At 38.6% G+C, this 11,684-nt stretch overlaps 1 non-coding gene across 1 annotated transcript; it reads right to left on the reverse strand.

Moving 5' to 3' along the window:
- Window positions 1-9,902: 9,902 nt before the first annotated feature.
- On the reverse strand, window positions 9,903-9,975 carry TRNAK-UUU (transfer RNA lysine (anticodon UUU)). The gene has a single exon. It is a non-coding gene; the product is annotated as a tRNA-Lys (tRNA).
- Between the last annotated feature and the right edge of the window lie 1,709 nt (window positions 9,976-11,684).

The following is an 11,684-nucleotide window of genomic DNA, read 5'->3' on the forward strand; positions in this document are numbered from 1 at the left end:
TGTAGTGATTATGAGAGAACAGTGTTTATTCATTTAATAAGTAGTTATTTAGCACCTCCCATTTGCCAGCTATTGTGTGGGATATCTAACACATAGATCAACAATACACATTTGTGCATTTGGCACACATTTATTATAACTGTATCATAATACAGTTATAATATATTATGGACACCTCACCTTTTCACTATCAGTAGGTCATGCTCTCCACACACTGAGCCGGCACTTCTTTTTGCCTGGCATTCTTCCATATCAACTCTTTTATCAGTAACATACTTATTCTTTGGGTAGCAGTTGCCCTCTCTCTTTTCCTGAGAAGACTTTCTAATTGAAAAACCATAATTGGATATCCTCTTCTAGGACAGCACCATCATTCCTGAACCATGGCATGTAGTATTAGAAGTATTTGTAATCTTCCATATTCTTCACTAGATTGTAAATTCTATGAGAGAGTCATACATCCATTCGAAAATATTTACTGAGCACATAAAAAGTACCAAGCACTAGCTTGCCTGCTGTGAATACAGGAGTTTACAAAATTAGAAGAATAAAATAGAATGGAAGTTAAAAGTTGTCTCTTTTGCCTAGTAGGGTACAAAGTGTACCGTATTGTCTCTCACATCATATAAGTGAGCCAAATCAATCATCATCCCCTAGAGCACATTGTTGCATTACACTCTAAGCTTCTGGGTCAAAATATCCGGGTGGTGTAGCTCAGGAATCTGCATTTTTGTTAAGTGTTCTAAGTGGTGAGTATGGATGCTGAGATTGAGATCCACTTGTCCTTGATAATGGAGAGACTGTGTTTGACGTATTCACAGGCTGCATATGCAGCATGAAGCAGAGTGCCTGGCACAAAGTGAGTTGTTGTTAATTAGAAGCTGAGTGAATGAATGAGTCACTGACAACCTCAAGTAGTTTACATGACCCACACACCACAGAGAAGTAGAGCATGTTCTACAGAAGCACATAGAAGTTCACGACTGATTCTTTAGGGAGACCAGAAAACATTCAGAGGACAATGGTATATACAATGAAGGGTAAGAATGTTGGGAGGCAGAAAGAGCAGGGCAGGGGGAGTGTATTCCCAATAGAAGGGAGAGAAAGAGCTAAGGCACAGAAGAGCAAGGGCTTGAGGTGTTCAGGAAATCTGTAGTATGTGTGTGTTGCCAGGTACCAGGTAGTGATAAGGGAGGTTAAGATATGGAGGGAGGCTTATAGGCATTCTGGCTTCTCCTGTAGGTGATAGTGAGCCACTGAAATCAACAAATCTGTGTGCAAATAAATCAACCTTGGTAATGTTGTGGAGGATAGATAATCTTTTAGGAGATAATGAGATAAAGGGTAAGGATAAATGGTCATTAGTTAAATGAGGGGAGCGTCACCAATGAAAGAAGACAGTATTGTGAATTATTTATCCAATAGAATCTACCCGATGTGACAACTCTTCTAGGGGATATGGAAAGAGTAACTGATGTCAGTATGTTCATGAGAAGATACTAATCATCGCTACAACTTGAATATGAAAATCTTAAGAAACTGCTATATCCCACAAAATAACACAGAATTCAGTGGTTAAAACTTCCGAATTAATATGCAAATATTTTTATGGTTCTCATGTAGTTCTTAATTATGCTACTTTTAACTTACTGAGTTTAATTATACTGTTTTATGAACAAAAGGACAAGAAGTAAACTAATTTTTATTTTCCCCAAGTATCATTTTTTTCTCTATTATTTTATTGTGTGAACATTGTTCATTGACTAAAATCAGTATTTTTCTGGATACCAACCGTTTCAATTGAAGTGGCTAGATAAAAGTTCAGCATCTTTGACATTAGCTAGTAATTTTAAAAGCAGAAGTAAATGTAGAACTTCAGGAAAGTTTCTCCTTTACAACTTATTTTAAAAATTGCCCTTGTCAGCTACATGTCTATTCTGATAAAGCATGGGTCTATGGGACAAGAAATCAAAAGTCTTTGGGTGACATTTTATCTCTGGTTCCTCTGGATGAAATAAACAGCATAACTAATGTTCATTGATCCAAAAGTGACATTGCCCAGAAAGATACATCCTTCTCTGTTTTATTTGGGAGACAGAATTTAGGTGTTCTTCAGTAGGAAAGAAACCACAATCACATTTAATCAACAGTAAAAATGAAGGCCAACATATTGTAACTACTACTTTTCTTGTTGCTTTTGAAAAGGTGCTGATTTCTCTTTGCACAAAGTGCTGAGTGCAAACAAGAGGGCAAACCACGTCAAGACTGAATCAAAAAGACGAGTTAAACTAGGACTGTCATAGATATTTCGTCAAGAAAAATGGCACATCTTGTTTACAATTACTTTGTCTGATTCAGTCCTCCATTAGAAAAAGCACTTTTAAATTATCCTTTTACAACCCTCCTCAAGAGAAGAAAGTTGCTGGCTATGCAGACTAGGCTAATATTGGGAGAGAAACCCTAAGTTCTATACACAATTGTGAAGGGCTGTGTGTGTGTGAGTGTGTGTGGCTGTGTGATATACATGCAGATATAAAATGTTAATCAAATATCTCTCAAAATGAGTGAAATTAGAGACATTTTGTTCTCAGTGCTTTGGAATGACTTCACTTAAATGGATAATATCCCCAAACAGAACAGAGACTGAGAAGATAACAGAACCTATTACCAATTGTTCTTTCATCCTCTCTACCAGGGCTGCAGAATTTCATACTGATGTGTTGAATTTAAGTCTGTTCTTTCTATCATTCCTCAGATAACTGGTGCTTGGAACTGAAACACTCAAAGCAAATGGAGTTCAAATCGTTCATAATATACAAAAGATATTCAAACCCCTTGTATACTGTTTTTCTTTAACACACAGACTGAAATAGATAATTTTAACGGTTACATCAAGATAACCCACTGTAGTAATTCAAAATTTTTAATTCAGTTTTCTTCATCTGATGGAGTGGAAATAACATATCAGAAAATGTATTTAGGTGAAAGTCCTCTTTCCTTTCAAAAAATAAATCAAATCAAATAAAAATAGGCTCCCTTTTAGGTACTATTTATGCACATTTTCCTCTTCCCTTCCTTACTGCTTTCTCAGTGATTCTTTCTATGACTATTAAATATCATTACTTCAGAATTTAGTTAAAATGAACTGATTCTGTGATAAATGAAGCAATACTGGAAATCATAATTTACAGAAAACTATTACAAAATTTAACAGAATGTTTTCACCATTAATTAAAAACAATTGAGCTTGTGGAGTAAGATTGGTGCTCACAAGGTTAAGGAGCATGTTTCTGGAGGCCAAAGGCCTGTTTGAATCCTGACACCCACTAGTTGTGTGACTCTAGGCAAGTTATTTAAGATCTTTATGCTTTAGGTTCTTCTTCTGTTAAATGGGGGTGAAAATAGCACTGACAGCATAGGATTGTTATTGGCATTAAATTAGTTAATGTCTGTAAAGCGCTTTTCCTCTTGTGCACTGCATCAAGTCTGCTAAGCTTCATTCACCTGGGGACTTTTGCACCACAGGCCACTCAGCCACCTCTGAGGCCATGGAGCTTGCAAGTTTACCTCTCAACTTCACATGGGCACCATGCACAGTGTGTTACATCATGCCTATACTCCATGGAATCCTCTTATTTTTTACCCAAGAGCTTCTCTGGTGTAGCTAAGGCTTGATACACCAGGAACCAGCTCAGAACCTGCACAAGAGCAGCCCAGAAGTGCTGGGAAGTGAACGCCCTGTAGGGTGCAACTTTCACAAAGGAGACCCTTGACCAGCACATAAGTGCTTGCCCCTTCTTTCCCAGTGGAGAGCCCAGGAATGCCAGCATCTTAGAAAATGTTCCTAAAAGATTTATACCCTGCTGTTCTCTTATCACAAGTGGCAGCCAGATCAGAGAAAACCATTTGTATTCTCTTGCTCTCCTTTCCTACCTTACCTCCATTCATCTTCAACCCCCATCCTTGGGATTGCTTTCCCCAATGAAGTGTTAGAACATATGAATTGCTGGAGTATCTAATTTCTATTTCTACGGGTCCCATGCTGAGGAATTATATGAATTAGGTTTTGTTGCTCAAAACCCACCTTATAAAAAGCCTCACAGTCCACATTACCAGACAGAGCACCTCATTCCGATCACTATCCTCTTGACATTCCCATTACCTGATACATTACATAATTCTTTACTGTTATTGACTGCTCCCCCACCCCCCACACTAGAATTTAAACAGTGGAGTCTTAGACTATTTTCTTCACTATGTATTCCATGCAGCTAAAATATATTTGGCAGTTCATAAAATGTGCTAAGTTTTACTTAAAGATCACTTCTATAAGACCTATTGGGACCACACCATTTGAAATTCCAACCCTCTCTCCAGCCCTTGTACCCAATCTACTTTGCTATTTCTATTTTTCTACAGTCTTTATCATTTTCTAAGTTGCTATATAATTCGACTTTCTTGTAGTTTATTGTGGCCACCCCTCACTAGCAGACAAACTTTGTGAAGTCAAGGTTGCTTTGGTCTTTTCCGTGTTTGTTTGTTTTCAGTTTTGTATACTCATGCATTCACATATCCCAAGTGCCTAAAGCAGTGCCTGTCAGACAGAGGGTCCTTTATGGAATGAATGAGGCATGTGTTCAACCTGAGAGGTAGGAAAATTGTTACTGGTTACAGGCTCCATTCAGCCCAAGACTCTGTGAATTGGTTTCATGTGAGTTGATTTGTCAGGATTAGACTCACACATACAGAAGGGTCAAATTAAGGAGACTAAAAGGAGAATTTAAAGAATTTAAGAAGAGTAAAACTGACTTTGCAGATGCTAGAAAAATACATCAAAATATGTTATTATTACCACGACTCCCCCCAAAATACCCTTCAGGAATTTTCTTTGATTGTATTTTTTCTACTTCCCACAACTCACCTATGTGTATTTCTGGTGTTTCAGCGCCCCTTATATAAAATCGTTACTTTTCTCATTTTGAAGAAACTCTAAAATAGTCCAAGCTACTTTATTCTTTTATCTTAATCTGTATGTTGGAATAGATATTCTTAATGACAGCATAAACAGCGTCAACTCACAGATCTAGAAGTCTTCCTTCAAACATTTTGATCATATCAGGCACAGTATAATATAAAAACCTTCAACAAATGAAATAAAACTCCTAGCTATCACTTTGTCAATCGTCTACTTCACTTTTCACTACTAGCTTACTTCAATTTCCTTTCTACTTCCAGCCATATTCTAAACTTCAAACATTAAAAGTTACTTTTCCCCGTCTACACCAAGATCTCACCCAGCTCTGTTTCTAATTTTTGTACCTTTCATGTTGCACTAACCCAGGCAGGGAAGATGGAGAGCCCAGGCTGCCTTAGGGGTGGAATAGTAACCCTGCCATGGACAGGAGCCCTTCGGCACCAAACTTTCTTGCCTCAACCATGTATAAATACGTCTGCTAAGGCCAACTTCCCCTATGAATTATTTTCTCATTCATCTGTGGTCCTTGACACCCCTGAGTATATGACTTCATATTTTGGGTTCTTGTATAGCTGGTTTCACATATTATCATAATGCTTATGATAGCAACTCCCAGTTTTGAAACTACTCTCACTACCACAAGAAATAACCATACGGCCGGGCGCGGTGGCTCAAGCCTGTAATCCCAGCACTTTGGGAGGCCGAGACGGGCGGATCACGAGGTCAGGAGATCGAGACCATCCTGGCTAACACGGTGAAACCCCGTCTCTACTAAAAAAATACAAAAAACTAGCCGGGCGACGTGGCGGGTGCCTGTAGTCCCAGCTACTCGGGAGGCTGAGGCAGGAGAATGGCGTAAACCCGGGAGGCGGAGCTTGCAGTGAGCTGAGATCCAGCCACTGCACTCCAGCCTGGGCGACAGAGCCAGACTCCGTCTCAAAAAAAAAAAAAAAGAGAAACAACCATACAACATCCGCGTTGTTCGCATTGGTATACATTTCCTATCACCTTAATTCTAAGCTTTGGATTTCAAGAGCAGGGCCCAGGATTTCCTCTTACTCTTTTACCCTCTACCCCAGTACAGACTGAGTACTCTGTTCACATTATGGATGTATGTATTAAATGTTGACAGTTTTTCTTTCTAAGCATGGTTCAAAAACATTAAACATTTCTCATATGATTTCAAATAATGGCGAATCTCTCTGTGTCAGGATTATGTATGTAGTGATAACAGAAAAGGGGAGTGTTACTGATAAAATTTTGGATGAGGAATGTGATAAAACTTTGGGTCAAGGATAATGTATTAGTCCATTTTCATGCTGCTGATAAAGGTAGGCCTGAGACAGGGGGAAAAAAAAAAGATTTAATGGACTTACAGTTCCATGTGGCTGGGGAGGCCTCACAATCATGGTGGAAGGTGAAAGGCACTTCTTATACGGCAGCTGCAAGAGAGAATGAGAGAGAAGCAAAAAACATAAACCCCTTATATAACCATCAGATCGCGTGAGATTTGCTTACTACCAAGAGAATAGTATGGAGAAGACCACCCCCATGATTCAGTTATCTCCCACCAGGTCCCTCCCACAACACATGGGAATTGTGGGAGCTACAATTTAAGATGAGATTTGGCGGGGGGGACTCAAAGACAACCATATCAGATAATTACCTCCTATATTAACAGCCAAAACAAGAAAAGCCCACATCGGGGGTGTAGTTGCTAAGTTGCCATGTTAGCTAAGGTGAGAGAATGTACTTCCAGAGAGGCAAGATAAACCCCACCTAGAGAGCTGAGGTCATAATGAAGTTCGAAGGGAGGTAGCTTTAGAAATGTCTGATTGGTTCTGCCCTAGAAAATAAGAAAGGACTTTGGCAATAGTGATATTTTAGTGCCAAGAGCACCCCAATGGGTACTAAATGAAATTTTATACCACTGGAGTAGAGGATAAGGAAGTCAGAGAAATACGCAAAATTTTAGAGAATGCATATTTTTATTTGGTTTTGTTTTAGGAGGCTCAGATATTTTGCTACATGCATTTGTGCCATTTCTGTCCTTTTAAATTTTACATCTTTTAGTTCAACTTGAAAATCAAAAGTTATATTTTGCAAATTTACTTAAAAGAATGATGAATGTGCATTTACCTGTCTTAGAATTTATTCATTGAAATCAAACACCAGATAGCATAGCAGTCAGAGTAGACCAAATTAAAACGAAGACCTGGTTATAGGAAAAACCCAAATTGCATAGAAGAATGTCCCCCCAAATCAAGAAGGAGGTGAGGGACCAAAGAATGAGTCAGACAAGCCCAGCTTGGCTGGCAGATGAGTGTAGTACTTTGATTTTATATTATACACAGTTATTCAGGAAATGCAATGTCAAGATATACAATTATAGGAATCCTACCATAAATATCTAAATCATTTAAAAGCATAATGTCTTAGTTCATTTAGACTGCTATAAAAAATAACACAAACTGGATAGCTTATAAATAACAGAAATGTATTTCTCACTGTTCTGGAGGCTGGGAAGTCTCAGATTAAGGTGCTGGCAGATTCAGTGTCTGCTCAGGATCTGCTTTCTGGTTCATAGACAATACCTTTTTGCTATTCCTCACATAGTGGAAGGGGAGAAGCATCTCTCTGGGACCTCTTTTATAAGGCCACAAATCCTATTCATGAGATTACCCAGTCACATTTGGTCCACCCCACCACTTGTCTCTAATCTGCTTTCAAGCTAATTTTCTGGCTCCCAAAGGCCCCACCTCCTAATGCTATCATTGTAGGGGTTAGAATTTCAATGTATGAATTTTGGAGCAACACAATCATTCAGACTGTGGCATATATCATTTTTAAATGGCATTATTGAACTTTTACTATGTTCTAGGAATTGTACTAAATGCATTAAATACAAATTTAATTACTCAACTTAGTTATCAAAACAGACTTTGGGATATAATTTTCCTCATTTTCTAGATTTTGAAAATGATGCCTTGGGAAGTTGCATATGACAATTTTGTGTGTCATTATTAACATTATTAACCTGGGGCCTAAAAATCCTTGTGTTGGGTAACTGTGCATTGTAGGATGTTTAACAGCATCTCTGGCTTCTACCTCTAGAAGTAATCAGCATTGCCCCAGTGGTAACAGCGACAACTTTCTCCAGACATTGCCAAATATCCCTTGTGGGTTTATATTGTGCCAAGATAGGGAATAGAAGGCAGAGTCTCACCTCCCACTACTCGGAAGCCACTGACTACTCTATGCCCACCTACATAATGACATTAGTGGTATCAGTGGTGCTACCTAATATGCCTTACGGTATTTATGTGTTAAGGTACCAGTCTACACTGACTCAGCAACAAACAAAGATTGTATTTCACTGACATAAAAACAGAAAAAAATAATAATAATGGGATAGTAAATCATTTTTTACCACTGAGAAAGTTTTTGAAGCTTTACCCCTCTTGTATCAGACAAAAAATATTGAGATGACCCGTCTTCTTGATATTTAACCTCATCTCAGTAAGTTTCAATACATGCTTTTATTTTTTTTTTTTAAGATAGTCTCACTCTGTCACCCAGGCTGGAGTGCAATGGCGCCGTCTCAGCTCACTGAAACTTCTGCCTCCTGGGTTCAAGAGATTCTCCTGCCTCAGCTGCCTGAGTAGCTGGGATTACAGGTGCATGTCACCACGTCCAGCTAATTTTTATATTTTTAGTACAGACGGGGTTTCACCATGTTGGTCAGGCTGGTCTCAAACTCCTGACCTTGTGATCCACCTGCCTCGGCCTCCCAAAGTGCTGGGATTACTTACAGGCGTGAGCCACCGCGCCTGTCTAATACATGCTCTTTTCTAAACAGTGGAGGAAGAGAAAAGACTGGCTATTTCCTGCAGCACTTAACAAAACCACAATTTCTCTCTTTTCTCCCCAGCCCTGAAAAGACAAGTGAGTCCTTACTTCACAGGCCAGCTGAGGATTACTGAATGAGCAATACATAGCCATCCACTGAAGTAAGATGTCCAGTCAGTGAGTCTAATTCTAACGTGGGAATTTTCTGTGTGCAGGTCCCAAGAATCCCCAGCTAGTTCCTTGTATTAGTTTGTGTTTATCATGTGTTTAAAGCTATGATTATGTGGCTGGTGAAACTCACAAAATACGAAAAAATTCCTGGGTGAAACTTCACTGGATCTTCAAGCAAAGTAGTACCAACCAGGACAGTAATTTTGTTTTTCTTTTCTATTGTGAGTTTTCTGTTTCTTGTATTTTGTGGAACTGTGTTAAAGCAAATGAGGTAAATGGTGTTTTGAATATTTCGATATGTCAAGAGATATAAAAAGTAAGACATTTCAAAATCATTTACAAAATGGATTTACACTCAGAGGGCTTTTCTGTTATTTCTTCAAAGTTTCTTTTCTAAAGTATTTATTTATCATAGTCTATCTTTGTATCTTTGTAATAGAGAAAAATAGTAAGATATAATTTTCTCTAATTATAAATTTCAAATGGTAATATGAATGCCTATTTTAGGATCCCCATCAAAACTTCCCAGCTTAACAGACTTTTCTTTTTTTTTTTTTTTCTTTTTTTTTTGAGATGGAGTCTCCGGCTCGCGTGTCGCCCAAGGCTGGAAGTGCAGTGGGCCCCGATCCCTTTTCCAAAGCTCAACTGGCAATCTCCACCTCCCCGGTTCATGCCATTCTCCTGCCTTCAGCCAGGCCTCCCAAAAGCAGCTGGGGGAACGCTAACAAGGTGCCTGCCACCTCGCGCCCGGCTAGTTTTTTTTTTGTTATTTTAGTAGAGGACGGGGTTTCACCGTGTTAGCCAGGATGGTCTCGAATTCTCCTGACTTGTGATGCCCACCCAGTCTCGGCCTCGCCCAGTGCTGGGATTACAGGCTTGAGCCACCGCGCCCGGCCAAAACACACGACGCCTCAACAGGGACTTGAACCCTGGGCCCTCAGATTAAAACTCTGATGCTCTACCGACTGAGCTATCCGGGTTCCTACAACATTTCTTGAGCTCATATGATTTTTGAGAAATTTGGCCAAATATTGCGAGGGGCTACTAGGAAAAACCCTCTATCTATGTTTAACAACACAAGTGTGTTAAACACTAGGATACACGATTGTGTAAGATAACGGCCCTAAAATAGTTCAAACAAAGTTCATTGGAGTTTCATGTCTCAGGAGGCTGTATTGAATGGGAGGATCAGAGATACTTTATGGATGAAGTGGTGTTGAGATGAGACTTGGAAGAGTTGCAAAAAATGAAGATGAGGTGGGAGAAAAACGCTAGCCTACATGAACAAATACAAATGCAGTGCAAAATGAACATTGTCTTTAAAGAGTACCAAGGAGGACACGTGGTCTAGTGATTGAGGTATACATTTAAAAAAATAGGAGAGACTGACCCTAGAAAGATAAGTTGAACTGTCTGAGGAAGGCCAGACTGAGGGTAACCAGCCAGCGATAGTGAATGCTTGCGTGTTCTTGACAAGTGCGTGATAAATCATCCAACTGACATTTAAGAAAAATTATTCTGGTAGCATGGAATGACCTGGATGTAAATTGAGGAGAAAGGAGCAGAGACACTGATTTTCAGGTTTTCCTAGATTACATGTTAGATATAATGAAAGCTGAGCTCACAACAGTTATGATAAAATAAAGGAAAGAATTAACTCAAGAGACTTTGAAGAAGTAAAATCAAGGTCACTTGTCAATTTGATTGAATGTATAGCATGAGAAAAGCTTTCTGACTGGAGAAGCACATTACTTTACAATTCATTCCTTCAATAAATGTTTATCAACTGCATAAGTTAATTTCTAACTCTATTTGAAATCTAGATCTAGGTAAGGTAGAAATACTTAGTGATATGTTTGAAAATGGTTTTTTAACTACTAGTGTTTTGGGTGTCTGTGGATAAATTATGTATTTACATATGTATTATATATGCATATACACATATGTACATGTGTGTACACAGTATATATATATATACACACACACACATACATAATTTTAATCACCATTCATATTGCTGTCAAAAACAAACTCCATTTTAAACACATTAGAAGAATTATTGTAAATTACCACCATATTATGGGAAGATCAAGTCTTGAAACTGATTACAGTTGTCATATTGATAACATTAATAATACAAAGCATTAGCTGAGTATTCTTTATGTGCTAAAAACTGTGCTAGAAACTTTACACAGATTATTTCACTGAAAACTCACAGCAAGTCCAGAAGGGGACACTATTATAACCCTTCTTTATAGATGAGGAACAGAGAAGTTTAAGAAAGTTGCTACACTCACAAGGGTTAAGAGAAAGAGCGAGAACAAGAAATTAGACAGTCAAATTGAAAGTCTGTGTAACTGACAACTGGGCTCTTCTCAGTATTGGTCTTTAAGAGAAAGAGAGGTAGATAATCCAGAGTGGACTCACAAGAGCCCTGCTAGAATGCTGATGGGACCTGACATAGATCAGATGCAGAACAATTCTGAAGGACTGGGAAGATTTGTCTGGTTAAAAAGAAGTCTTGGATAGTGAGGCAGGGCACAGTGCATGTTTCCTAATTTTTTTTTTCTAATTTGTTTCTGTCTTATCTCTAGAAAATAGAAAACACTTCCCGAAATTGCTCCAAAATTGATTTGCCTTTGGTTGGTCCCAGTTGTCTAATGGCTAGAACTATTTAGAAATAGAGTGG

This window comes from Rhinopithecus bieti, unplaced genomic scaffold (assembly GCF_001698545.2).
Source record: "Rhinopithecus bieti isolate Rb0 unplaced genomic scaffold, ASM169854v2 scaffold_1295, whole genome shotgun sequence".
Classification (NCBI taxonomy): domain Eukaryota; kingdom Metazoa; phylum Chordata; class Mammalia; order Primates; family Cercopithecidae; genus Rhinopithecus; species Rhinopithecus bieti.